At 45.5% G+C, this 26910-nt stretch overlaps 2 long non-coding RNA genes across 4 annotated transcripts in view; one reads left to right on the top strand and one right to left on the bottom strand.

Annotated features, from left to right (window-relative positions):
• The window catches only part of LOC309541511, a 146439-nt gene that overhangs the window by 115428 nt on the left and 4101 nt on the right, over positions 1-26910 (top strand). The window contains exons 1-2 of one of the 3 annotated variants that reach the window (XR_014223779.1): positions 18018-18218; positions 25884-26285. This is a non-coding gene — a long non-coding RNA (uncharacterized lncRNA). Of the gene's footprint in view, positions 1-18017; positions 18219-25318; positions 25507-25883; positions 26286-26910 lie in introns of those variants that run through there. The other 2 variants (XR_014223780.1, XR_014223778.1) reach the window with 2 other exon arrangements.
• LOC309541532 lies at positions 262-7724 on the bottom strand. The gene is made up of 3 exons (XR_014223801.1): positions 7080-7724; positions 6372-6470; positions 262-448 (listed from the first exon to the last, which is right to left on the bottom strand). It is a non-coding gene; the product is annotated as an uncharacterized lncRNA (long non-coding RNA).

Genomic DNA, 26910 nt, shown 5'->3' with positions numbered 1-26910 from the left:
CTGTTCTCATGAGGTGGCCAAAGTCTAGGAGCCTCAGCTTCACAATCTGTCCTTCCAGTGAGCACTCAGGGCTGATTTCCTTAGGAATGGATACGTTTGATCTTCTTGCAGTCCATGGGACGTTTGGTCAAAACTCTCCACTATGACCTGTCCATCTTGGGTGGCCCTGCATGGCATAGCTCATAGCTTCTCTGAGTTATTCAAGCCCCTTCGCCACGGCAAGGCAGTGATCCATGAAGGGGAATTATGTCTGTGGGCTGTTACAATGCTTTGAAGAGAAGGCACAGTGAACTCATGTTCAAACCCAACTTCACAAACCATGGTTTGAATTTGGCTCAGTTCAAACAAGCCATAGTTGAGCTTAACTTCAGTGTACTGGTCAGTATGTTGGTGACAAAGTAAGATTACTGAAAAACAGACGTGAAAGCTTCCAATCTACTCCTTGAGGCTGCAGGACAAGGGAAGCAGACAAACTTCGTTCATTATCAAAGACTTGCAAAACTAAAAACCTTCCTGCACACAACAACAACAACATACTACTACTACTACTATTTATACCCCACCCATGTGGCTGGGTTTCCTTAGCTACTCTGATGGCAGCTTCTGGTGAGATCTCATAAGATTTCAGCAAGAACTGGTGAGATTTCGGCAAGATCTCGCTGGAAATCATCGCTGATGCCAGCACTGCTTCTTTGCCGGATGTCAGGGAACTGACATCGGAGTTAGAGGCGGAGGGAAGGCTCTCAAATGATGCTGGAGAAGGGCCCAGCAGGGAGAGAGGCAGCTCCACAGATGGGGAAGCAAATCAGCGCAACACCAGGGATATAGAGGGGCTGATGGGGGAATCGGCGAGAGGGCTCCAGGACTCTTTGCCGGACACCAGCGGGGAGAGCACGGGTACTCCGCTACCCACGCCCACCCTGCGCAGAAGACTTCCGCGCAGAGAGAGTAGGAGGAGACTGGGTGTCAAACAACTTTTATGTTGGGAAAGATTTAAGAAACGCCCACTGACGGATTCTGCTAGCGACTGAGGCAGCCAAGAAGTGGAGGGCTGTCCAGACTGAAAGGTTTAGCAAGGCAACAAAGCCTGGGGAGGCGGCAACTTATGCACGAGCAACCCATACACATTACACCAGTGGTGGGCAGGTGGGGCCTCTGCAGGGACACCACCTCAGGGGCTTCTGCTGCCTGAGGCAGTTGCTTCAGCTCGCCTCATGGGTGAGCCGGCCCTGGACAGAGACCTTCATGTCCATTGGCCAAACCTTTTTCCTTAATCATACATTTATGTTCTGGGTGCCTTCTACGAGGCCAGACCATTGGCTCACCTAGCTCAGGGTAGCCTAAATTGACTAGCAACAGCTCTTCAAGGCTTCAGGCAGGGATCTCTCCCAGCGCAGCCTGGAAGTGCTGAGAATCGAACCCAAGACCTTGTGCACGCAAAGAAGGTGATCTCATACTGAGCTGCAATCCCTCCGTGATCCAAAGGCGAATTAGTGACTCAAAGCACCAGGCGTTCTGAAAGAAATGCCCTCTGAATGTCACGGCGGACCCGCAATATCAGTAATAACCATAGTTGGCCGGGCTGTACTCTGAAAGACAAAATAATTCATTCTTTTGTTGTGACAGAATGATGGCTTCACTGCCTGGCTGTACTAATTGAAGTGAGGGGGACCTGCAAGGGAGGGAGAGAGATATGGTTTTTTTGTTTGTCTTATATCACTAACGAGTTTTTGTCGTTGCTGCCTTTCCTGTAAAGCAAAGTATAATTGAGCAGCGTAAAATGTCAGCAGGGTTAGCAGTAAATTAAGACATGAGGATATAAATCAAAGCAGGTGTCAATATCCAGAGCCGGTCCAAGGCATTCTGCTGCCTGAGGCAGAGGACAAGACGCACGGGCAGGTACGAAAGAGATGTTTAAAATGATGCATGGTGTAAAGAAAAGGGATAGGGAAGAGTTCTGCCCCCTTTTTTAGACCTTGTAGACATCCTAGGAAGTTGAATGTGGAAAGAATCAGAACAGACAAACGGAAGTACATCACGCAGCACACAATTAAACTATGAGATTCATTCCTACAGGATGTAATAATAATAATAATAATAATAATAATAATAATAATAATAATAATAATAATAAAAATTTATACCCCACCCTTCCTGGTTCAAAAACCGGGCTCAGGGTTGCTAAAAACAAATTTAAAACACTTAATTATAAAAGCAGCATAAAATACAGTATAAAGAAATGGAGGCAGTGAGAGATTTTACTTTCTTGGGCTCCATGATGATCACTGCAGATGGCGACAGCAGTCACGAAATTAAAAGACGCCTGCTTCTTGGGAGAAAAGCAATTACAAACCTAGATGGCATCTTAAAAAGAAGAGACATCACCTTGCCAACAAAGGTCAGTATAGTTAAAGCTATGGTTTTCCCAGTAGTGATGTATGGAAGTGAGAGCTGGACCATAAAGAAGGCTGATCGCTGAAGAATGGATGCTTTTGAATTATGGTGCGGGAGGAGACTCTTGAGAGTCCCATGGACTGCAAGAAGATCAGACCTATCCATTCGTAAAGAAATCAGCCCTGAGTGCTCACTGGAAGGACAGATCGTGAAGCTGAGGCTCCAATACTTTGGCCACCTCATGAGAAGAGAAGACTCCCTGGAAAAGACCCTGATATTGGGAAACATTGAGGGCACAAGAAGAAGGGGACGACAGAGGACGAGATGGTTGGACAGTGTTCTCGAAGCTACCAGCATGAGTTTGACCAAATTGCGGGAGGCAGTGGAAGACAGGAGTGCCTGGCCTGCTCTGGTCCATGGGGTCAAGAAGAGTTGGACACGACTAAACGACAAAACAACAACAAAGCATTAGATAATCACCAGACTAGCTGGATGAATTGGTCCTACTTGGGCCAGCGAGGAGGCCAGGGGAGAATTTGCTGTGGGGTCTCAGAGCGGGTGATCTTCATAAAAGGGGATGTAGTGATGGATACCACTTTGCTTGGCTTTAAAAGAGGATCAGGCTAATTCATGGAGGATACGGCTACCAGTGGCTACTGGTAATGTTCCACCTCTGCTTTTGGAGACCATATGCTCCTGGATACCTGTTTGCTGGGAACTGCAAGTCGGGGAACTGTTACTGCATTCAGGTCCCACTTTCCATAGGGATCGGCTTGGCCACTGGGAGAGCAAGATGCTGGACTAGACAAGCCCTTAGTTTGATATAGCTGGGTTCTTCTAATTCCCCCACACACCTTTTTAATATACCGTAATGGCCCGAATATAAGTTGCACTCGAATATAAGCCACTCCTTTAAAATTCGGGGGGGGGGGAGAGAGAAAAAAATACAACACCCCTATATAGGCCGCTCCCTTAAAATTCCACAGACACTCAAACCCATTCAGTTTTACCATATGTCTATTTCAGCAGCGATATTGCAAAAGTCAATTTATGTAAAATTCGCGAATTTAAGCCGCACTTGAACTTTTCACGGTCACAATTTGAGGAAAAAGTGAGGCTTATATTCAGGCCAATACGGTCATTTTTATTAAATTTTCTGTTTTACACTTTAGAATATTCATTTGAACAAACTTAAAATGTCAATGACTTCAATTCTTCTAGTTGAATGGTTCATTTTGCATATCATAAATCCCTGCATATTTTACATAAGCTTAACCATTCAGTATTCCATTATTACATGCAACAAAACCTATTTATACTGCTGAATTTATCTTAAAGCTGCCAACGTTTTCAAGTGTATACAATTTCCTCCCATATATTCAATGAACATTTTCCAATCTTCTTTAAACGTATGTTCTTCTTGTCTTCTTATTCTATATGTTAGGTCCGCAAGCTGCACATATTCCATCAGTTTAAGTTGCCATTCTACTTTGGTTGGATCCTCGTTCGTTTTCCATTTATGGGCTAAGAAAACATGTGACAGTGGTGGCATACCTAAATAACTTTTTTTGACACCTGGGAATTTCAGTCTGAATTATCCCCAATGAAAAGGACTCAGGTTTTAAGATTGGCAGATGAAGATGATGGATTTTTCGGAACTGGCCAACCTGACCGGAAGAGTATCAACCAGAAGGAGGAGGAGTATCAAGAAGAATGGATGAAATTTAAAGACTATTTAGCTAAATATGTTAAGATAACTTAATTGGAAAAGCTTGCAAATAATAGATAGGCTTAGGATTTAAATATGTAAGAATAAGATTTAAGATGTTTAAAGTTAAATTAGAAAGAATGAAAGATGTTAAATGATCAAGTTAATTTTTTCAAAGAATCAAAGAATCATAGAGTTGGAAGAGACCACAAGGGCCATCAAGTCCAACCCCCTGCCAAGCAGGAAACACCAGCAGAGCTCTCCTGACATATGGTTGTCAAGCCTCTGCTTAAAGACCTCCAAAGTAGGAGACTCCACCACACTCCTTGGCAGCAAATTCCACTGTCGAACAGCTCTTACTGTCAGGAAGTTCTTCCTAATGTTTAGGTGGAATCTTCTTTCTTGTAGTTTGGATCCATTGGTCCATGTCCGCTTCTCTGGAGCAGCAGAAAACAACCTTTCTCCCTCCTCTATGTGACATCCTTTTATATATTTGAACATGGCTATCATATCACCCCTTAACCTCTTCTTCTCCAGGCTAAACATGCCCAGCTCCCTTAGCCGTTCCTCATAAGGCATCGTTTCCAGCCCTTTGACCATTTTGGTTGCCCTCCTCTGGACACGTTCCAGTTTGTCAGTGTTCTTCTTGAACTGTGGTGCCCAGAACTGGACACAGTACTCCAGGTGAGGTCTGACCAGAGCAGAATACAGTGGCACTATTACTTCCCTTGATCTAGATGCTATACTCCTATTGATGCAGCCCAGAATTGCATTGGCTTTTTTAGCTGCCGCGTCACACTGTTGGCTCATGTCAAGTTTGTGGTCAACCAAGACTCCTAGATCCTTTTCACATGTACTGCTCTGAAGCCAGGTGTCACCCATCTTGTATTTGTGCCTCTCATTTTTTTTTGCCCAAGTGCAATACTTTACATTTCTCCCTGTTAAAGTTCATCTTGTTTGTTTTGGCCCAGTTCTCTAATCTGTCAAGGTCGTTTTGAAGTGTGATCCTGTCCTCTGGGGTGTTAGCCACCCCTCCCAGTTTGGTGTCATCTGCAAATTTGATCAGGAAATTTTTTGAGAAAATCGATTTTGGAAAACTGTTAAAATGATATATAATGAAATTCAACCAAGGGGATTTGAGGAAGTCACTTAATAATGTTACCAAGATTTAAACAGGATGTTTGTTTGTTTGTTTTGAATTTTTGAAAATCAATAAAAAAAATTGAAAAAGAAAGAAAGAAAAGGACACAGGTTGTTGTTTTTTTAAAGTACTTCTAAACACTCCCCCCCCCCCAATTCATTATGGATTATTCCCCAATACTCTTTTACCCTTTTACAGGTCTACCACATATGAAAGAACGTCCCATCACCTCCTGGCAGATAGAAGGGGAAGAAATGGAGGCAGTGAGAGATTTTACTTTCTTGGGCTCCATGATCACTGCAGATGGTGACAGCAGTCACAAAATTAAAAGATGTCTGCTTCTTGGGAGAAAAGCAATGACAAACCTAGACAGCATCTTAAAAAGCAGAGACATCACCTTGCCGACAAAGGTCCATCTAGTTAAAGCTATGTTTTTTCCAGTAGTGATGCATGGAAGTGAGAGCTGGACCACAAAGAAGGCTGATCGCTGAAGAATGGATGCTTTTGAATTATGGTGCTGGAGGAGACTCTTGAGAGTCCCATGGACTGCAAGAAGATCAAACGTATCCATTCTTAAGGAAATCAGCCCTGAGTGCTCACTGGAAGGACAGATCGTGAAGCTGAGGCTCCAATACTTTGGCCACCTCATGAGAAGAGAAGACTCCCTGGAAAAGACCTTGATGTTGGGAAAGATGGAGGGCACAAGGAGAAGGGGACAACAGAGGACGAGATGGTTGGACAGTGTTCTCGAAGCTACCAGCATGAGTTTGACCAAACTGTGGGAGCCAGTGGAAGACAGGAGTGCCTGGCGTGCTCTGGTCCATGGGGTCATGAAGAGTCAGACACAACTAAACAACAACAACATGCCATTTTCTGATAGGAATGTTCGGTACTCCTGCTCTTGGAAATATTACAAATCAAGCCCAGTTTAATACTCGCCTGACCCTCAATACTCCAAGACTGATGATACCAAAAACTATTGAGGGGAGGCAGAAATGGCACAGAACTCCCCAGCTCATCCCATATATGTTTAGACTACCAGAAAAATAGATGTGCCTTCCCCACCCCTGTTCCAAGAAGACCTGAATTATTCAAACACCGTAGTCACAATGGTTTTGTATTACTTACTTAAATTGGGACAGTCTTGGCTTAGTTTCGTGAACGGCAATCTGCATTTCGCTTAGGGAAATGTGAATGGCAGCTTTCTCAACAGTTGCCTTTCAGGTGCTTCAAATTGCAGCGCCCAGGAAGACTCAAGATTTGCCCACACTGGAAGAATGGCAAACGCAGCTGATGGACTACATGGAATTGGCTGAGATGACTGCCAGGATCCGGGACTTGGGAGAAGAAGCAACGGAGGAGGAGTGGAAAAAAATTAAGGATTATTTGCAAAAGTTTTACAAATTATATGAATTATAAGATTTCGCACGACTGGGAAAAAACAGCTCCAGCAAGGAGAGTGAAGGACAATGAAAATAAATAATGAATTAATGAAAGGAATAAATGTTTAAAGGGTGGAAAGATAAGTATATTGGCTGATTAAAGTAATATGACAATAAGTAATTTAAACCAAAAAGTAAGCTTTAAGGTAAAAGAAAGAAACGTATGAAACAAGGATATAATTTGTTGAAATTTTATTTGTTAAGAATGCAATGCAGGGGAGACGTGGGGAAGTTCGATAATGGACTGGAACAAGCTTGGAAATAATCAATTTCTTTTCTTTCTTTTTTTTGTTCTTTTTTCTTCTTCTTTCTGTAAATGCATAAGTTTTCTGTATAACTTGTTGAATAATCTCTATCTGGAAAAAAACAATAAAATATTATTATAAAAAAAAACAAACAAATTGCAGCGCCCAATAACCTTGGCCAGCACAGCCATCCTCACCAAGACTGATAGAAGTTCTGGTTCAAAACATCTGGAGGAGCCCAGGAACTTAATTCTAGTGCCCTCATAGATTTGAGTTTTGAGGGGAAAAGTATTTTCTTTCACTTCTGTCACACCGTTCTTCCATCACAGAAGCCAAAGCATCCAAGCACTGACCCCATGTGCTTTCAGACCATATTCTGGGACCCAAAACTTTGATGATGCCTTTCCGATGGTAGGCTATATGTTCTTCTTAACAATAATAAATAATAATAATAAAATTTTATTTATATCCCGCCCTCCCCAGCCGAAGCCAGGCTCAGAGCGGCTAACAACAGTAAAATAATACAGCATTCTAAAATCAATTCATTATAAAATCAGTTCAATGCTTAATAAAAGTTTATAAAAATTATGCATGGCATGGAGAAAAAAAGATAGAGGTTTTCTCTCTCTTTCTCTTCCCTCTCTCATAACAATTGTGGACATTTGCTGAAGCCAAATGCTGGAAGATTCATATATATATATATTTAATGTTTTATTGAAATGAAAAGGAAACAACCAACAAAAGGTTTGTCCAGAAAAAAGGAAAAGAAAATGGTAATATTTGTTACATCCAATCACAATGTCAGGGAACTGCCATCGGAGCTAGAGGCGGAGGGAAGGCTCCAAAGGGATGCCAGAGAGGGTCCCAGCAGGGAGAGAGGCAGCCCATCTGCTGGGGAAGGAAATCAGCGTAACACCTGTGGAGAAGGGGGGCAGATGGGGGAATCGGAGAGGAGGCTCCAAGACTCTTCGCCGGAGACCAGCGGAGAGAGTATGGGTACTCCGCTGCCCACACCCTCCCTGCACAGAAGACTTCCACGCAGGGAGAGTAGGAGGAGACTTGGCGTCAAACAACTTTTATGCTGGAAAAGGTTTAAGAAACGCCCACTGACGGATTCTGCCAGCGACTGAGCCAGTGTGGTGTAGTGGTTAAGAGCGGTAGTCTCGTAATCTGGGGAACCGGGTTCGTGTCTCCGCTCCTCCACATGCAGCTGCTGGGTGACCTTGGGCCAGTCACACTTCTGTGAAGTCTCTCAGCCCCACTCACCTCACAGAGTGTTTGTTGTGGGGGAGGAAGGGAAAGGAGAATGTTAGCCACTTTGAGACTCCTGAAGGGGAGTGAAAGGCGGGATATCAAATCCAAACTCTTCTTCTTCTTCTTCACGATGCTGGAGGCTGTTCAGTCAGAAAGGGCTTAACCAGGTAACCTCACCAGCAGTGGCGGCAACTTATGCATGAGCAACCCCTAAATCCATTACACACAATAAGTTCTTTTTGCATTTCTAACGACTTCCTGTCACCCCATCATGCATCTACCTCTTAATCTATCTAGTGCACTCTTTGTTTTCATTTTCTTTTGTCAATTTTCATCAGTAATATATTCTCTTATAATAATCCATCATACCGCAGAAGTCATTCGAGGCCTGCAGATGCTGGAAGATTCAGATCAAAGAAAATCTTCCTAGTTAGACTACGGAACTCCCTCCCACAGGATGGAGTGATGGGCCACCAAACTAGATGGCTTGAAAAGCGGATCAGATACATTCATGGAAGAGAGGGATATTGATGGCTGCCAGGCATAATGGTTATGTTCTGGCTCTGCAGTTGGAAGCATCAGTGTTTCTGAATACCACTTGCTGGAAATCACAGGAGAAGAGAGCAGCTCTTGTGTTTGTTGTGGGGGAGGAAGGGAAAGGAGATTGTGAGCCGCTTTGAGACTCCTTTGGGTAGTGATAAAGCAGGATATCAAATCCAAACTCCTCCTCCTCCTCCTCTTCTTCTTCTTCTTCTTCTTCTTCTTCGTTGTCCACGTGGGAAACAAGAACAAGGAAGGCGAAATGAATAATGAAACTGCTCCTCTTCCTTGCTCCTTTTTTGCTCCCAAACAGCAGGCGCAGCTATCGGAGGCAGAAACGTCCTCAGCAGCAGCTGTTTCCACCTCGCACTGTAAATAGAATTATGCATTCTCGTCATGACTAATTAATGTTCCTGATTCAAGGAGATACAAGGTAGATTTGCATTCCACGTGTTACTGAATAACCTCCGTGTGTAATATCGCCTCCCTCCCCGGGCCTTTGTGCAGCTGCAGAGCTTCTCCCTCAGAGCTTCACGTCAGGCTTGCCTGACCAGTGACTCAACAGGCTGGCACAGCAAACCACCCATGCATTGGGGTCTGTCCAACTTGTGACAAAGGACCCCTAGCTCACATTATTTTTTATTATTATTATTATTATTATTATTATTATTATTATTATTATTATTATTATTTTGCAGTCTCAGGCAGGCTGAGCGGATCTGCCAACCTTTTTTGTCCTCTCCTACATGACATAGTAGGATATAGGAAGCTGCCTTACTCATGACATGTATCATATGTGGTGGACATGTAGGAAGATCAAAGTGTTTTGGGGTTTAATTTACAATGAGTTAAAAAAAATGTTTCGAATAACCTTTTTAAAAAGACCAGAGGCATTTCTGTTAAGTACTGTTGGCAGGTTGTAGCTCGGACTTTGGTGGCAAAGGGGTATATAAACTTTGCGTATAAATTTTGTATACATGTTGAAAATTATATGATAATAAGCATTGTATGGTAATATGTTATTCTTTACCGATGTAACATAAGAACATAAACAAACAAACAAACAAACAAACAAAGCAAGCTGCCTTATGCCTAGCCAGACCTCTAGTCATTGAATCATAGAAGAGATCCCAAGGGTCATCTAGTCCAATCCTCTGCAATTCAGAGTTCCATATGAAAAAAACAACACCCTGATTATTCTTAGAATATGTTGGTTGCTTTAATGGGGCCAACCGTTTCTGCACGTGCTGTAGAGGGAAATGAGGGGCAGCTGGGTCTCCTCAGCCTGGGAACGTAGCCCATCTTGGAGAAGGAGAACTTTCCTGCTTGGCAGGGGGTTGGACTCGATGGCCCTTGTGGTCTCTTCCAACTCTATGATTCTATGATTCTATGATCTGAAAGCTTCACTGCCTTGCAGGATATCTTCAGGAAGGCTCAGGAGTAAACCCTACAAAAATCCAGAATGGAGTCCCTAATACAACCGGATTGCTCCTTGCAACTCCTGCAGCCAAGCTGGGGCCAAACGTCTTGCTCTGCTTTCCTTTGGACCACATAAGTGAAGCCAAGAAGAGGGTCTTGTCATCTGGGCATCCCAGGACCTCCATACAGGACAGATCCTGAAGCTGAGGCTCCAAGACTTTGGCCACCTCATGAGAAGAGAAGACTCCCTGGCAAAGACCCAGATGTTGGGAAAGATGGAGGGCACAAGGAGAAGGGGACGACAGAGGATGAGATGGCTGGATAGTGTTCTCAAAGCTACCAGCATGAGTCTGACCAAACTGCGGGAGGCAGTGGAAGACAGGAGTGCCTAGCGTGCTCTGGTCCACGGGGTCACAAAGAGTCGGACATGACTAAACGACTAAATAACAACAACGCAGCCATTTGACTTCACCTTGGGAGAAGCACTCCATTGTCTCTCAAGACAGATGAAAGCCAACAGCAAGATCTTGCCCTGGGCAGCCCAAAACAACTCACAAACAACCAGAGTACTGAACCTGGGAACTAATGTCTTGAGGGTAGGGACCATATACAACATTTGCACTCTGTGTGTTCAGAGCCTCGAGCCAAGTGAATCCTTCAAAAGCTGGGTTTGCTCCCATGATCCTTTGCAGTTGGCTGGGCCAGGCGGCCATAGTAGCCCCTCCCTTGCTTTATACAATTGGCCGCTGCTACTCTCAGCATCTTACATGACCCAGACCCTGAAGAGATTTCTTCTGAGGTAGGACAATCTGGGGGAAGTCCCCAGAGCCAGGAAGAGAGGGCTTTGACCCCTGAGCTTGGGAGACCCCATTCCTGAACAACAGTGAAGAAGAAGAAGAAGAGTTTGTTCTTGATATCCCGCTTTATCACTCCCTTTAAGGAGTCTCAAAGCGGCTAACATTCTCCTTTCCCTTCCTCCCCCACAACAAACACTCTGTGAGGTGAGTGGGGCTGAGAGACTTCAGAGAAGTGTGACTAGCCCAAGGTCACCCAGCAGCTGCATGTGGAGGAGCAGGGAATCAAACCCAGTTCACCAGGTTACAAGTCTACCACTCTTAACCACTACACCACACTGGCTCTCAGCGATCTCTGAACTTTATTTGCTTCCTTTATTTGTTTTGTCATTGCATTTTCTTACATTTGTACCCCAGCTTTCTTCCATCATAGAAGCCAAGATGGCGTACCTTTGGTTCCAAGCCACAACCTAGACACAAACATGCTCTGGGACAGGGGATAGAGAAGCCTTTCAGTTGCACCACTAGCCTACTTCTTTGCTCCCCAAAAGGGATCTAATTTATTTGCCTGTTTACTTGCGACCGATAGTCATTTGCCGGCTTGCTAAACCTTCCTGTATTGGCTGAACCTTTAATGACCTTTACATTCCACAATCTAATTTGATCGTGTACCAGCACATGCAGCCGACACAAATGGATGCTGATATTTGGCCAGTCTTCACATCTCATAGATAAGAAATGATCTGTCAGTGTCACTAACAAGTCCCGGGCCTCACACATAGTATGTTGCACGCCGTACATTATGCGTACTCACTCATGAATAGGCAACATGTGTAGTCTTCGCCATATCAAGGAAGTGGAACTCTGGCGCCCTCTATGGGAGATCAGAGGCACAAGGAATGAAGCGACGCAGAGCTGAGAAAGCTGCCTTTTAATTTTTTTAAGAGGTTCTGATGTAAAGCCGTGAAATTTTGTCAGAGAGAAGCCAGCGTCCCGGTCCGTTCATCAGAAGTCACACCCACCTCTCATTACAAAAAATAAAATTTAAAAAGGAATATACCAAGCCTTACCTGGTACAGGGCCTGCTTGTTTAGAGCATGAGTAGGGAATCTGCAGCCCCCCCAAAAGACAATGGACTCCACCTTCCATCATCCCTGAGCATGGTCCTTGCTGACTGGGGCTGATGGGAGTCCCCATATCTTTTTGTTTTGTTTTGTTTAGAAAGCCCTTATCACACTGAATTCTCTGTCAAGGAACTCAGAACACCGCAATACCTCAAGGCACACCTCTCCCCATCTGAACTGATTCAGACCTTGCGATAATCACCAGAGGCGCTTCTTCATGTACCTCCTCCGTGAGAGGTCCAGAGGGTTGCAACATGAGAACAGGCCTTTTCTGTGGTGGCTCCCCGTTTGTGGAACACTCTCCCCCCAGGGAGGTTTGTCTGGCACCTTCGTTACACGTCTTTAGATGCCAGGCAAAAACGTTTCTCTAATACCAGGCCTTTGGCTGATTAAACTATCTATGGCCTTTTGTTTGTAGGAGCAGGGATTATTGGTTTGTTTCTGTTTATTATGTATTTTGTGTTCTCATATTGTATTTTTATGTTGTGGCCTGCCCTGTGGCCTCTGGGCAGTATCCAAATGGAATAAGCAAGCAAGCAAGCAACATCTACAACTGAAGCCTGACATCAAAAGAGAATTGTGGGTCATGTTCTAGGAGGGGCGCTGAATTTCCCCAGGGCACAGTCTCAGGCTTACAACAGCAGAGGCAGGGACTCTCTGGCCCACTAGCCTAAGTAGGTCTCACTGCAAATAGGTTATTGTAGAGTTGGCAAAGGTTCAGAAAAGGGCAAGGAGTGACTGCTCTATGCAGGGAGGCAGACAGCAGTCATGCACACTCTTCAGAAACTGGGTTTTGCCCCTCAAGCTGGCTTGGGCCAAACAAAAGCAATGGTTAGGCAAAGAATTATAGAATTTCGTTGGATGCCCCTGAGTGCTAGTATTATGGGTGAGGGAGAAAGCTCGAGGATGTAAGATGAGTCGGTTGACTCAGGTCAACAGACCATCAAGTCCACCATCTTCTTCTCACAGTGGCTGACCAGATGCCTGTGGGAAGCCTGCAATCATCTCTTCATCCACTGTCACCACTCCATCAATCATTTACACGCCTCTTACTCAACTTTTTTCTAAATGGGACAGCCCCAGATGTTGTAACCATGGTTAATAGGGGAGTTTCTCCACCCCTTTAATCATTTTGGTCGCTCGTTTCTGAAACTTCTCCAGCTCTATAATACCATTGTTGAGTTGAGGCAATCAGAATGGTGCACTGTATTTCCAAAGCGGTTGCACCATAGATTCAAATACTAGCTTAAGACAGTGGTTCGCAATTACTGCATTTTTTGCACCATAACACTCACTTTTTTCCTCCTAGAAAGTAAGGGGAAATGTCTGTGTGTGTTATGGAGGGAATGCCTACGGGTGGCGGGGGGGGGGGATCTGCTGCAGTCATGAGCAGAGGATCCATGGTTCCCCTTCCTTCCCTCCTCCGTGGCTCGCTTTGAAACAGCAAAGCGGGAGAAGAGCCACTGAGTGGGGAGGAGAGAGGGACAGAGAGCCTGCTTGCTTTAAAGGAGCAAAGTGGGAGAGGAGAAGAGCCACTTACATGAGTGTAAGTGGCTCCTGTCCAGTTGGCTCCTTTAAAGAGCCTGCACGTGTTCCTTCTCCCCTTAAACCCCTCTTCTGCATTATTAGCAGCATCCTTCTCCACACACCCCACGCGTGTCCCTTGTCCCTTGAGTGCTTTTCCTTCCCTCCCCACTTAAAACGTGGTTACAAAGCACGGATCCACATGGATCCTCAGGATTTTTGCAGTGGGTCACCCCAAATTCACCATCAGATCACATAGCATGTCCATGGCTACAGCTTGCACCCAAAAAAATCACGCACCCACTGTTGCCTGGGGCCGCAGTGGTGCAAAAACATGGTTACAAAGCATGGGTCCACATGGATCCTCAGGATTTTTGCATTGGGCTACTCCAAACTCACCGTCAGATCACATGTCTGTGGCCACAGCATGAACCACAAAAATCATACATCCACTGTTTCGTTTAGAATATTTATTTTCTTGTTTTCCTCCTCTAAAAACTATGTGCGCGTTATGGTCGGGTGCGTATTATAGAGCGAAAAATACGGTAGCTAAGTGCTGCGTACCCCGTTTTTCAAAAGCCAAGCCATGGACCCCCTACTTTCGAAAATGTCAACATCGTCGCAATAGATCTTGCTGTGTGAATAGTGCCACAATACCTGCAATGCGCTCTACGCTAGTAGCCAAAATGTGTGAAAAAGGTAAGATGCAAGGTACTTGGAATCCCATAATACTCTTAGGGCTACCCAGAACCATAGACAGTGGAACCTTGGTTCTCAAACACCTTGGTACTCGAACATTTCAGCTCCTGAACACCAAAAATCCAGAAGTAAGTGTTCCGGTTTTCGAACTTTTTTTGGAAGCCGAACATCCGATGTGGCTGTCGGCTATTGTTTCCGGGACACCTGCGCCAATCGGAAGCCGCGCCTTGGTTTTCGAATGTTTTGGAAGTCATACGGACTTCTAGAACAGATTGGGTTCAAGAACCAAGGTATCACTGTATCTACACAAGAATGGCCTGCTGGATAAGGCCCAAAGTCCACCTAGTCCAGCATGCTGTTCTCATACTGATCAGCCAGATAGCTCTGGGAAACGCTTAAGCAGGATCTGACTACAACAGTATTCTCTCCACTCCTGATTCCCAGGAATTGAAGGCCCAGGCCCAGTGAGCCCACAACCAGTGGAGGCTAAGGCATGGAAGATGCGAAAAACTACAGGACAAACACATTGGGGTTAAACAAGCCATAACTTTATTGATTACCGATGGGAGTAGGTTTGAGCGTAGGAATTGGGTGTGTATACTGTACTGAATCATCCAGCCCATCTGCTGGTTGATTATTTGGCAGGGTCAATCCTGGGTTAATGATCACCCTTTGATGTACCTCAAATTGGGAAATCCCTGAAAGATTGCCATTTTGTGTGTGTGTGCGTGCTGTGGCCCATCAGCCCCCATCTGGGCTTCAGGACAGAAGCATCTCTCCCTTGCCCCTTTAAGGAGGGGCCCCAATTTCTTGGAGGTGCCCCAATTTCCCACCCATCCGTCTTGACTAAGGATCCAACCCAACACCTTAGCTGCCAAGAAGTTGTGACAATTGCTGTGGGGTAGGCAATTTGTCTGAAGGAGAATTTGTTCCTGGCCCCACATAAAGTGACCAAATATTTCCATAGCAAGTTTACCACATAACATGCAGTATTGGGGGGGGTGGCAGGGGAGGGGGGAATCCAGCACTGACTGGGACACAGAGTCCTGGGCATGGCTGGCTTTATAGCCAGAGAGCTGAACGGAGGGGGGAAGTTTTTTTAAAAAATAAAATATTTATTAAAGTTTCACAAATTATACAGACAAACACAACAATACAAACAAACACAAACAAAAAAAGGAACAAGTATAATTTCAAACCCTTATTTTCTTATAACTTACTTCTCCGACCTCCTCATACCTCCCCTTTCTGCATTCCAATTTCAAATTTTAATTCAGCAAATCCTCACCCTCAAATTTATCTAATTTTTAACCTTTCTTTTCTTTTAACTTAATCCTTACAACTGTAATCCACTTAATTTCTAAACCAGCATCATTCTAACATTCATTAACTTTACAATGTTTCTTAAGATAGTTCTTAAATTTCTTCCAATCTTCTTCCGCCGTCTCTTTCCCCTGGTCTCGGATTCTGCCGGTCATTTCTGCCAGTCCCATATAGTCCATCACCTTCATCTGCCATTCTTCCAAGGTGGGTAGATCTTGTGTCTTCCAGTACTTTGCGATGAGTATTCTTGCTGCTGTTGTAGCATACATAAAAAAAAGTTCTGTCTTTCTTTGACACCAATTGGCCGCGGAGGGGGAAAGTTTTCCCTTTGGTCCACTACCCGAGCCACACCCTCATCTCCCCCACGGAAAAGCTCCAGCAACCTGTGTGGTTGGTGGAGGAGGGTATGACATCATCCTCCGGCCGTGCAGGGAGCAGACCACCCTGGCTTGGCCACAGTCGTGCTGAACCTCAATCACTGCTCCCTGCCAGGCTGATGGTAAGCTGACCCTGGTATTCAAAGGCATACAGCTTCTGACAGTAGGGGTACCACATAGCCAGTGATGCTGGTAGACAGTGTTAGTCTTACCCTCCAAGCATCTGCCTAACCTCCTTTTAAAGCCATCCAAGTTGGTGGCCATCACTGCATCTTGTGGGGAAGAGTTCCATAGTTTAACTATGTACAGTGGTGCCTTGGTTCTCAAACTTAATCCGTTCCAGAAGTCCGTTCCAAAACCAAAAGCGTTCCAAAACCAAGGCGCGCTTTCCCATAGAAAGCAATGCAAAACGGATTAATCCGTTCCAGGCTTCCAAAAACAACCCCTAAAACAGCAATTTAACATGAATCTTACTATCTAACGAGACCATTGATCCATAAAATGAAAGCAATAAACCATGTTCTACAGTCACACAAACAATCAATCGGTAGCTGAACTGGGTTCCACACAATCACAAAAACAAAACAAAAAGAGCCACAAAAACGCAAAATAAAGAGCAAAAACAGACAGACCTCAGTGTAACAGTCAAAACAGAATTGTGGCACTCAAAACGGAAGTGTGGCGCTCAAATCGGAAGTGTAACACTCAAAATGGAGCACATTTGGCATCCGAAAAAGGTTCGCAAAAACCAGAACACTTACTTCTGGGTTTGCAGTGTTTGGGTTCCAAGTTGTTTGAGTACCAAGGCGTTTGAGAACCAAGGTACCACTGTACTGCATGAATAAGTCCTGTTCCACTTTCTCTCCATCGTGCATGATTTTATACCTCATATAAGTTGTTATGTCTGAACACAACCTTCCAGTAAGCAAGTATCCTAGATCTGATCAAGCAAGATGGTTGAACTGGAAGAACTCATGAAGGGTCTGGGCAGATTTATGGTCCTGGAGAATGGAGTGCCTCAGTATCTCCTGTGGGAACACACAGGAAGAACAACCACAGCGACAGACAAGGGTTGAGGAGGTTGGAAGATGTCCTGGTCTGAGCAGGGAGTTTCTCTGGGACACCTAAGTTTGCAGGTCAGTCTGTTGACCACAACACAGTGCTGCTCTCACACGCCTTTGAGTCATTATTATTGCGTAAACAAACTGTGTGGATAGGAAATCCATCCTTAATGGTCATGGGAGCAGAACTCGTGAGGTAACCCTGAGAAATAGATGTTCTTTTCCCAGCCTTAGATGTGGGTGGATGCTTCAACCCGTGTTAATTAAAAAACCCCTGCAGAATACAGAATGAGACACTTTTTTAAACTACCTTACACCACCCTCTGGCAAATGGGGAATGTAATTAAATAAATACCACAGAGTGGGTGGCTGTACCAAGCACCTGGATGGTATGGCGTATGTCTGTAGGAGGCAAGAAGCTGAACTATCCTCCCATCTTCAAGAACGCTCAAGAAAAGTGGGTCACGGTCTCTGATCTCAAGGGTCTATGAGGCAATCCGTCACGTGGCCTTGTACACAGGGTCAAAACATACCTGATTTTTAAAAAGGCGAGGGCAGCGTGCAAGTGGCCATCTGGATATTCCACATCCAAGAGACTGTGTTTTTGTTTTTGTTGATATTATTAAATAAATTGTGAATTAATATACAGTATAAGGTAAAGGGACCCCTGACCATTAGGTCCAGTCATGACCGACTCTGGGGTTGCGGCGCTCATCTCGCTTTATTGGCCGAGGGAGCCGGCGTACAGCTTCCGGGTCATGTGGCCAGCATGACTAAGCCACTTCTGGCGAACCAGAGCAGCGCACGGAAACACTGTTTACCTTCCCGCCAGAGAGGTACCTATTTATCTACTTGTACTTGATGTGCTTTCGAACTGCTAGGTTGGCAGGAAATATACAGTATGGCTTAATGCAAAAAAGGCTTCGAAGCAGTTTACAAAGTTTTATGAACAGTTGTCTTTGAAGGGCCCTTCTACCAGGCTTGGCTAAAGCTGGAATGAGATCTTGCCTAATGGGGTCCATTTTGATGAGTTTCTGGAGACTCTGGAGTAGAAGAAGAAGCCACAGTATTTTCCTTCCAGGCTGCATCATGACTGAATCCTCCATTGATTCCCTTTGGCCTGGCCTTGCTGCAAAGAGGGATGAATGGATCCTTTCCTTGACTGGCCAGTAGGTCAGTCCTATGTTTTGTTTTTCCTGAAATCTGGTTTAGCTAAGGCCACATTTGAATGGTTATGTTACCACTTTCAACAACCATGCCTTACCCCCAAAAGATTCTGGGGAGCTGTGGTTTGTTAAGGGTACTGAGAGTTGTTTGCCCTGTTCCCCCACCCCCAGAGCTACAATTCCCGGAGTGGTTTAGCAATCAAGCCCTCTTTCCCGGGGAACTCTGAAAAGTGAGAGGTGCTGTTGCCACTCCTTAGTAGCAAAAGGAAATGAAAACTAGATCTGATGGCTGGAGATCTCTGATCAGCTCTCCTGCACTTCATTAAAGGGTTAAATGTAGCTGCTTGGGTCCTTGTCACCACAGGAGGAGATGTCCAAGCTTTCCAGTGTGCTTCCTTCCCAGTCTGGTTGATGTTTGTTCCTATTCAATGGTAAACCACAGTTTCCCCCAGGGAATGTGGCAGGATTAAAGAAATGCTTCTCAGACCCATGCCTAGACGTTTTGGGATTACCAGACTCATATAAGCGGCTAGCCAAGAAGTTCAGTGTGTGCTGCATCTCTGACCACATGACTCTTACAAGCCTTTCTTGTGTTACCATGCCAATAATTTAGGGACCTTCAGCAATTTAACGAAGCTAAGTTTTATTGTTTGTGCAATGTTTTCCATACAACATTCAGAAAACATGGGCAATAAAACTTTGCTTAGTTTCAGTGGTGAAAGTCCCTAAATCAGGGGTACAGGAACACAAGAAAGGCTTGTAAGAGCCATGCGGTCTGAGCTGCAAGCAACTAGCTCAAAAGCTCTTCATGCATTGACCTTCTCAGATACGCTGGGGAATAAAGGGTTGATTACCTAATCCCTCCCAAGGTGAGGGAGAGTGACCTAACTAAGCCTAGCAGGACAGCTTACTCTATGGCATTAACCCCTTCATGCATGAATTAGACTGAAGCATGTTGGTTATATGAGGCTGGTTATCACTCAGAAGTCTCGGGACAAATGGAAGAAACGACAAACCCAACACAAATATGCCTGAGCCCCGAATCATTCCTCTAAGTCCCTCCATTTTTCCCTCTCCAGACATTATGTTTGCTCTAGTACAAATCTGTTTTTCTTCTAACGGCAAACAATGGGTTCTGACCCAGGAACAGTCATTGGTCCATTGTGACCCAGCCTTTCCCATACTCCACTCTAGTGGACTGAGTGGAAGGGTTCCGAATGCTATGATGATCAGAGGAAGGAAGAGTCTTTGTGCCTCGTACCCAACCACAAACTGGCTAACCACAAAGTTAACCAGTGTCACGGGTAGCAGGAAAGTGGAATTAATAGATTGGTTCTGATGCAGTTTTTTTTTTAAAAAATGAATAATCTGAGCATTCTATCCATGTTTCAAGTAAAACCCAGGTCTATTCGAATTAACTATCTCAGCACTTTGTGATGCAAAGGTGGGAGGGGAAGGAGGAAAAGTAGTGATATTATTAATTCATCACAGCAGATGGGCTGTCAATATTACTCAGGTACGGTACATTATTGCGAGCAAGTTAAAAGTAGGTCAGCAGAAGCCAGCAAGCTAAAGAGACTAATAATGCTTTCTGCTGGTAGACATTCATCTACCGCAGGGCTTGTGCTTTATGTGCTGGCATCAACATGAGATAAGAATTTTGATTTGTGGAGTTCGGAGATCACATTTCTACAGGGGGTGGGGAGGGGGAGGAAGAAAATAAAAAGAGGCAGTCTGCTCTTTTCCCCATTGAAATCATTTAGCTCCGTGTTTTTGATAAATGGACAAAGTGAATCCTGCTAAAACTCTGAGATTTATAACAAGAGGGTATTTATATAAAAAAACAAAAAAAACTGGGCAGATTTAGAGGTGAAAGGGAGAGTGATCTGTCAGTTTGCAAATCGTATCGGAGGATGCGCGGAGATTTTCTGCCATCTATATTTTTTGAATGATCCGCGTAACAGTGTGATTTGTGGGGCAGGAAGCCAAGCTATATAGGAAGAAGTGGGGTTTTATTGAAGACATGGGGCTTGAAACAAGTAGATGGGCAGCACAAGGCAATTCTCTTCCTCCCAATATGATCATCAAGAGATTTCACAAAAGGTAGCAAAATCCTCTTAGATGAAAATACCTTCATAGATCAAAGAGGATGAATTTTGTGGGGTGGGGATAGGGAAACAATCGGAATGGTACACAGTATTCCAAATGTGGTTGCGCCATAGATTTGTGTAATGGCCTAAGATAATGGCAATGTTATTTTGAATTCCTTTCCTAATGATCCCTAGAACGGAATTAATCCTTTTTCGCAACTGCCACACACAGGGTTGACATACCGTATTTTTCGCTCTATAAGATGCACCAGACCACAAGACGCACCTAGTTTTTGGAGGAGGAAAACAAGAAAAAAAAAATCTGAATCTCAGAAGCCAGAACAGCAAGAGGGATCGCTGCGCAGTGAAAGCAGCGATCCCTCTTGCTGTTCTGGCTTCTGGGATAGCTGCACAGCCTGCATTTGCTCCATAACACACACACACACATTTCCCCTTACTTTTTAGGAGGGAAAAAGTGAGTCTTATAGAGCAAAAAACACGGTATTTATCGTGCTGTTCAATGTCTTATTAGCTTTGCATGCAAAAGGTCCCAGGTTCAAACTTCTGTTTCTAGGTGTGTTTGAGAAATTTTTACTTTGTCTGGCCACTTTCCCCAGGAAAAACCGTTGTGAATCAGAAGGAATGTCAGTTGGGTTTTCTGCAGATTGATGTTTGCATGTCGAGGTCCCCTAAGCCACCCCTAAATGATTCACAATTCACACATATTTTTTGTTAAAGGTTTTTGGCATAATTTTGGCCACAACTTTATTAAAATACATAAATGTGAGTTGTTGCTTAGGCATTGGTTATGCCATGCCTGGGGACAGAACTGACTTCCGGATTCCAGCGAAAGCCAGTAAGGGAAAACAATATTGGGGAGAGCATGGAGCCGGGCACCAGACCCTCATCCCCCCCCCATACTCCCGGGGGCTTGCGCAGCCCTAAGCCCCATTCAGGGGTATGGGCGAAAGAATGGCAAGCCCCTGGATTCCTTTAATGGAATTCCCTTGCAGCAGCAGCATATTGGAGGGACAGGCACCGCCAATCCTTACCCCTCCACCAACCAATTTTCTAACCAATGCCTAACTGCAACCTTACAAGTTGTGATGATTTGCTACGCAGTAGGCAAAAACCAAATGGCACCAGCCAATCATCCAGATGGACAAAATTCCTACCAGGCCCCTGCCCCCAAAGCAGATGACCCCATGACAGGCATTGTTGTTGTTGTTGTTTAGTCGTTTAGTCGTGTCCGACTCTTCGTGACCCCATGGACCAGAGCACGCCAGGCACTTCTGTCCTCCACTGCCTCCCGCAGTTTGATCAAACTCATGCTGGTAGCTTCAAGAACACCATCCAACCATCTCATTCTCTGTCGTCCCCTTCTCCTTGTGCCCTCCATCTTTCCCAACATCAGGGTCTTTTCCAGGGAGTATTCTCTTCTCATGAGGTGGCCAAAGTATTGGAGCCTCAGCTTCACGATCTGTCCTTCCAGTGAGCACTCAGGGCTGATTTCCTTCAGAATGGAGAGGTTTGATCTTCTTGCAGTCCATGGGACTCTCAAGAGTCTCCTCCAGCACCATAATTCAAAAGCATCAATTCTTCGGCGATCAGCCTTCTTTATGGTCCAGCTCTCACTTCCATACATCACTACTGGGAAAACCATGGCTTTTACTATACGGACCTTTGTTGGCAAGGTGATGTCTCTGCTTTTTAAGATGACAGGCATAGCAAGGTTAATGCAACAGCCCTGGATTAGGGAGGGTGGACGAGTGATCCGATGTACACAGCAAAAGAGCCCAGTCAGTGCTGCGTGACTTGATTTTATAACCTTTGGTCCATCCCCCTAAATGGCAACACCAAAATTTGCCCAGTAACCCAACCGCCCAATCACTGTGGATGGTCATCCATACTAACCCGCCCAGCAACAGAGGGGTGGCCTGTTCAGACCCCACTGCAACATGTGCTCTCTAGGAAGGAGAACACGCTTTGTTGCAATTCTGAAGTCAACGGCAGGTTTTCCCCGGGGAAGCGATGGTTCAAAAGAAAAACCTGAAAGGCCCGTGGCTACAAATCATGGGACAAGTGGAAGTGTGGATGAACCCTCTGTCCCCAGCATCTCTAGGTAGGGCTGGAAGAAACCTTGCCTGAAACCCCTGAGGCACTTGGGCAAAAAAAATGAGAGGCACAAATACAAGATGGGTGACACCTGGCTTGAGAGCAGTACATGTGAAAAGGATCTAGGAGTCTTGGTTGACCACAAACTTGACATGAGCCAACAGATCAAGGGAAGTAATAGTGCCACTGTATTCTGCTCTGGTCAGACCTCACCTGGAGTACTGTGTCCAGTTCTGGGCACCACAGTTCAAGGAGGACACTGACACACTGGAACGTGTCCAGAGGAGGGCAACCAAAATGGTCAAAGGCCTGGAAACGATGCCTTATGAGGAACGGCTAAGGGAGCTGGGCATGTTTAGCCTGGAGAAGAGGAGGTTAAGGGGTGATATGATAGCCATGTTCAAATATATAAAAGGATGTCACATAGAGGAGGGAGAAAGGTTGTTTTCTGCTGCTCCAGAGAAGCGGACACGGAGCAATGGATCCAAACTACAAGAAAGAAGATTCCACCTAAACATTAGGAAGAACTTCCTGACAGTAAGAGCTGTTCGACAGTGGAATTTGCTGCCAAGGAGTGTGGTGGAGTCTCCTACTTTGGAGGTCTTTAAGCAGAGGCTTGACAACCATATGTCAGGAGTGCTCTGATGGTGTTTCCTGCTTGGCAGGGGGTTGGACTCGATGGCCCTTGTGGTCTCTTCCAACTCTATGATTCTATGATTCTATGATTCTATGATCTGTTGCCAGTACACAATAGTGAGCTAATGTCATGGTCAGGTCTACGGGCAATCCAAGTCCCTGCTGAGGACATCAGGACCAGGGGCAAGATGGTGGGGTGGGAGCAGGAGCGAGAGTCCAGGAGCCAGGGGTCCGAGGGTCAGGAAGCACGGAGTCACAGGGTCCAAGAGTCAAGAAGCAAGGAATCATGAAGTCAAGGGTCCGAGGGTCGACAAGCAAGAAGCCAAACGCAGCAAGGCAGGAAATGAGTTGCTGTGGCAAAGAGCCGAAGGGAAATGCTGACCTTATATCCCTTCCCTTGCTACCAGGTGCAGTTAGTTACCAAGCGGCCTCCCCTGTGCAGCCATACCTTGCCTCTCCAGAGCAAACTTAGGAAGGCCCCAGTCCTGCAAAGTCCTACTGGTCACAGGGCCTGGCTCCTGCACGCACTCCTGACAGCTAAATGGACAAGTGTTCCAACTTGGTATAAGACAGCCCCCTATGCTCCTGCCAGAAGCTTGTACCCATGCCAATAATAGCCAAAATGTGTGGAAAATATAAGGATCTGGGGATGTACACTGTAAAATAAGTATTGGGCCACCTCAGATGTTACAACTGATGTTGCATTTCAAGGCAAACTTACCCTGTTTGAACGTTACAAAACAATTCAAAGAGTGAAACACAGACCTATCCTTTGATGTTTGCACTTCTACAAGTTATGCAATGTGTTTCTACAGCAAAGTAATGTGTGCAGATAATCACATACTGGAACATCGTGTGTGTAGATTGACAAATCGCCCAATGTGCTAGAACACGGCTCCCCATGTTTGTGAAGCATTTCTCTTATGTAAGCCTTACCGCAGTTCTGTGAAGTTGTTGGCATCCAATGGAGGAGTGCGCCTTTGGGGGTGAAGTCAAAACGTTGGAGAGTTACATCACCTGCTGAGGCTGTAGAGACCAACACAGGAGAGACATGTCTTGTTGCAGCTGGAGCAGATGAAGGTGTCCGGTTGTGTTGCAGCAGATGCACCAGGGCGCTTCTTCTCTCTGCGCTCCTTCCAGCAGCCACTCCTCCTCTGGTCACCTGTCTGTCTCACCTGTGGTCTTCTACAAGGGTTTCCTCCTCTGGTCACCTGTCTGTCTCACCTGTGGTCTTCTACAAGGGCTTCCTCCTCTGGTCACCTGTCTGTCTCACCTGTGGTCTTCTACAAGGGTTTCCTCCTCTGGTCTCCTGTCTGTCTCACCTGTGGTCTTCTACTAGGGTTTCCTCCTCTGGTCACCTGTCTGTCTCACCTGTGGTCTTCTACTAGGGTTTCCTCCTCTGGTCACCTGTCTGTCTCACCTGTGGTCTTCTACAAGGGTTTCCCACATGGCAGGGCTGATTCTGCCAGCCTTCATGTCTTGTTCGCAGGAACCTTTGTAACACAGAGTTGGCCTGCCAACGGGCCAAGTGCAAGAAGCCAGTTCCCCATAGAGCATGTCCTTGGTGATCCTGCCATCTTCCAATCTGCAGACATGACCAAGTCAACTTAGATGCTGCTGAGACAGGGATGCAAAAATGCTGGGAATGTGAGCTTAGGAGAGCACATCTTTGTATGAAACTCTCCTTCCATGTGAAGCCAAACATTTGTGGAGTAGTTCAGTATGACTGTCTGCATACCCCAGGGGACTGGGGCCAAGTCAGATAGACAACCATTTGGCCAAGACCAGCAATTGCATTCAATTTGTGGGCAACACTTGAATTGGGGCTTATCTCCTACTTCTACAGTTGCTCTATTGCCTATTTAGCACGCTCTAGATATGTACTAAGGGACGTGGGTGGCGCTGTCGGTTAAACCACATAGCCTAGGACTTGCTGATCAGAAGGTAGGCGGTTCGAATCCCTGCAACGGGGTGAGCTCCCGTGGCTCGGTCCCAGCTCCTGCCAACCTAGCAGTTCGAAAGCACGTCAAAGTGCAAGTAGATAAATAGGTACCGCTCTGGCAGGAAGGTAAACGGCGTTTCCGTGTGCTGCTTTGGTTCGCCAGAAGCGGCTTAGTCATGCTGGCCACATGACCTGGAAGCTGTATACCGGCTCCCTCGGCCAATAAAGCGAGATGAGCGTCTCAACCCCAGAGTTGGTCACGACTGGACCTAATGGTCAGGGGTCCCTTTACCTTTTTAGATATGTATTTATGCTGGCCTATGACCGTGATAAAGATGTAAAAGTACAAGGAGGGGATTACCTGGTTCACTTGCCTCAAAATCCCTTTGCCACCCTTACCTCCAGATCAGCCAAACCTGGTGCCCTCTGGAGGTTTTGCACTACAACTCCCATCAGCCTGAGCCAGCATGACCAATAGCCAGGTATAATGCAACTAGAGTCCAACGACATTGGTAGGTCTGCAGGCTGGGGGATCTTACTCCAAATCGATGGGTTCATTCAAGAGGACTTCTGGGTGACTGGTTTGTACTCTTGCTTTTCAAATGCAACATCCCTCTCTACACCCCAGGATCACTTTGGGCCAACCAAATCTATGTAAGCCTTTAGATATTTGAAAAAGAAAAATGGGAGAGCAGGAGAAAAATCCAACACGGTGTTTACCTTTTTTTCACCGGTTAGATGGATAAGACTAATAACAAGAATGTAAGCATCGGGAGCCATTGTTGAATTAGCAAGTCTTTCTTTTTGAAAGTTTTTTTTTAAAAAACCATTATTTTATCATATAGAGAAACTTTGCCTTGTCACTTGATTTCTTTTTCTTTTACAATAGGAAATGGATTGTCATCACATTTGTAAATGGCCATGTCCCTGGAGCACATTATTCTGAAATCACTCCGTGAAGAATACAGGAGTTCGCTTATCTGGCTGCACTGAACGCAGCAATCGAAAGCAGTACACACATTCTGCTTGGGCGGCAATAAAGAGAAGAAGATTGTCTGCCATCCTGTGGAATGTGGGAGTATCTTCTTTTAAAATGCAATTATCTCGTGGGCTTCCCATTCCATACTTACCAACACTGTTCTGCAATGTGTCTTACACTGCTTTCTTACACCCCGCCACAAGTTGGGCAATGGATGTCTGTGTGCTTGAGGGGGGAGGGGAGGGACAGAGCACTGGATCCTCTTGCAGAAATCCGCCTGTGATTCTGAATGAGCGACCAGATGCTGTCAAGGTAGGAAGGAGCTGTAGCTCAATCGGCATTTGCGTGGCAAGTTCCCGCCCCCCCCCAGTGGAAATAAAGACACATGACACAATTATTAAGGTTAATGGGCTAAATAAGGCCACAACTTTATTGGTTACAGGTGATGAGCGGTATTGGCTTAGGCATTGGTCCTAACCGACTATATCTGACTTCCGCTTGAAGTCCGAGAAGGGTTAACCACCGGTAGGGGGAGTCCTGCTGATGCACATCAACTAGGAACTTTCTCGGGGTCACCTCTAGGGGGCGTGCCTTAGGCCCTCACCTCTATAGGCTTCAGACAGGGTCATGCCCCCCGGAATCCATTATTGGACTACCCTTCAATATGTGGGGCAGGTGATGGCGCTACCTCCCCTCTTCCATCTACAGAGCAATACCAATACCAATGCCTAACCACCAATACCAAGGAAGTCGTGACGATTTGCTACGAGGTAGGCGAAAACCAATGGCTGGTGCCAATTTGCCAAGTGGGAAAAATTCCTACCAGGCCCCTCAATGGCAACCAACCAAGGTCCATAGCAAGGTCAAGGAATGAAAACCTTAAAGGGCAGGAGAGTGGGAAACATGAACAGCTGGTAGGAGGGAAAAGAGGGAGATC

This window comes from Podarcis vaucheri (genome assembly GCF_965113315.1).
Source record: "Podarcis vaucheri genome assembly, chromosome: 10".
NCBI lineage: Eukaryota > Metazoa > Chordata > Lepidosauria > Squamata > Lacertidae > Podarcis > Podarcis vaucheri.
The sequence above is the reverse complement of the archived record's forward strand: the minus strand, read 5'-3'. Positions and strand labels throughout refer to the sequence as shown.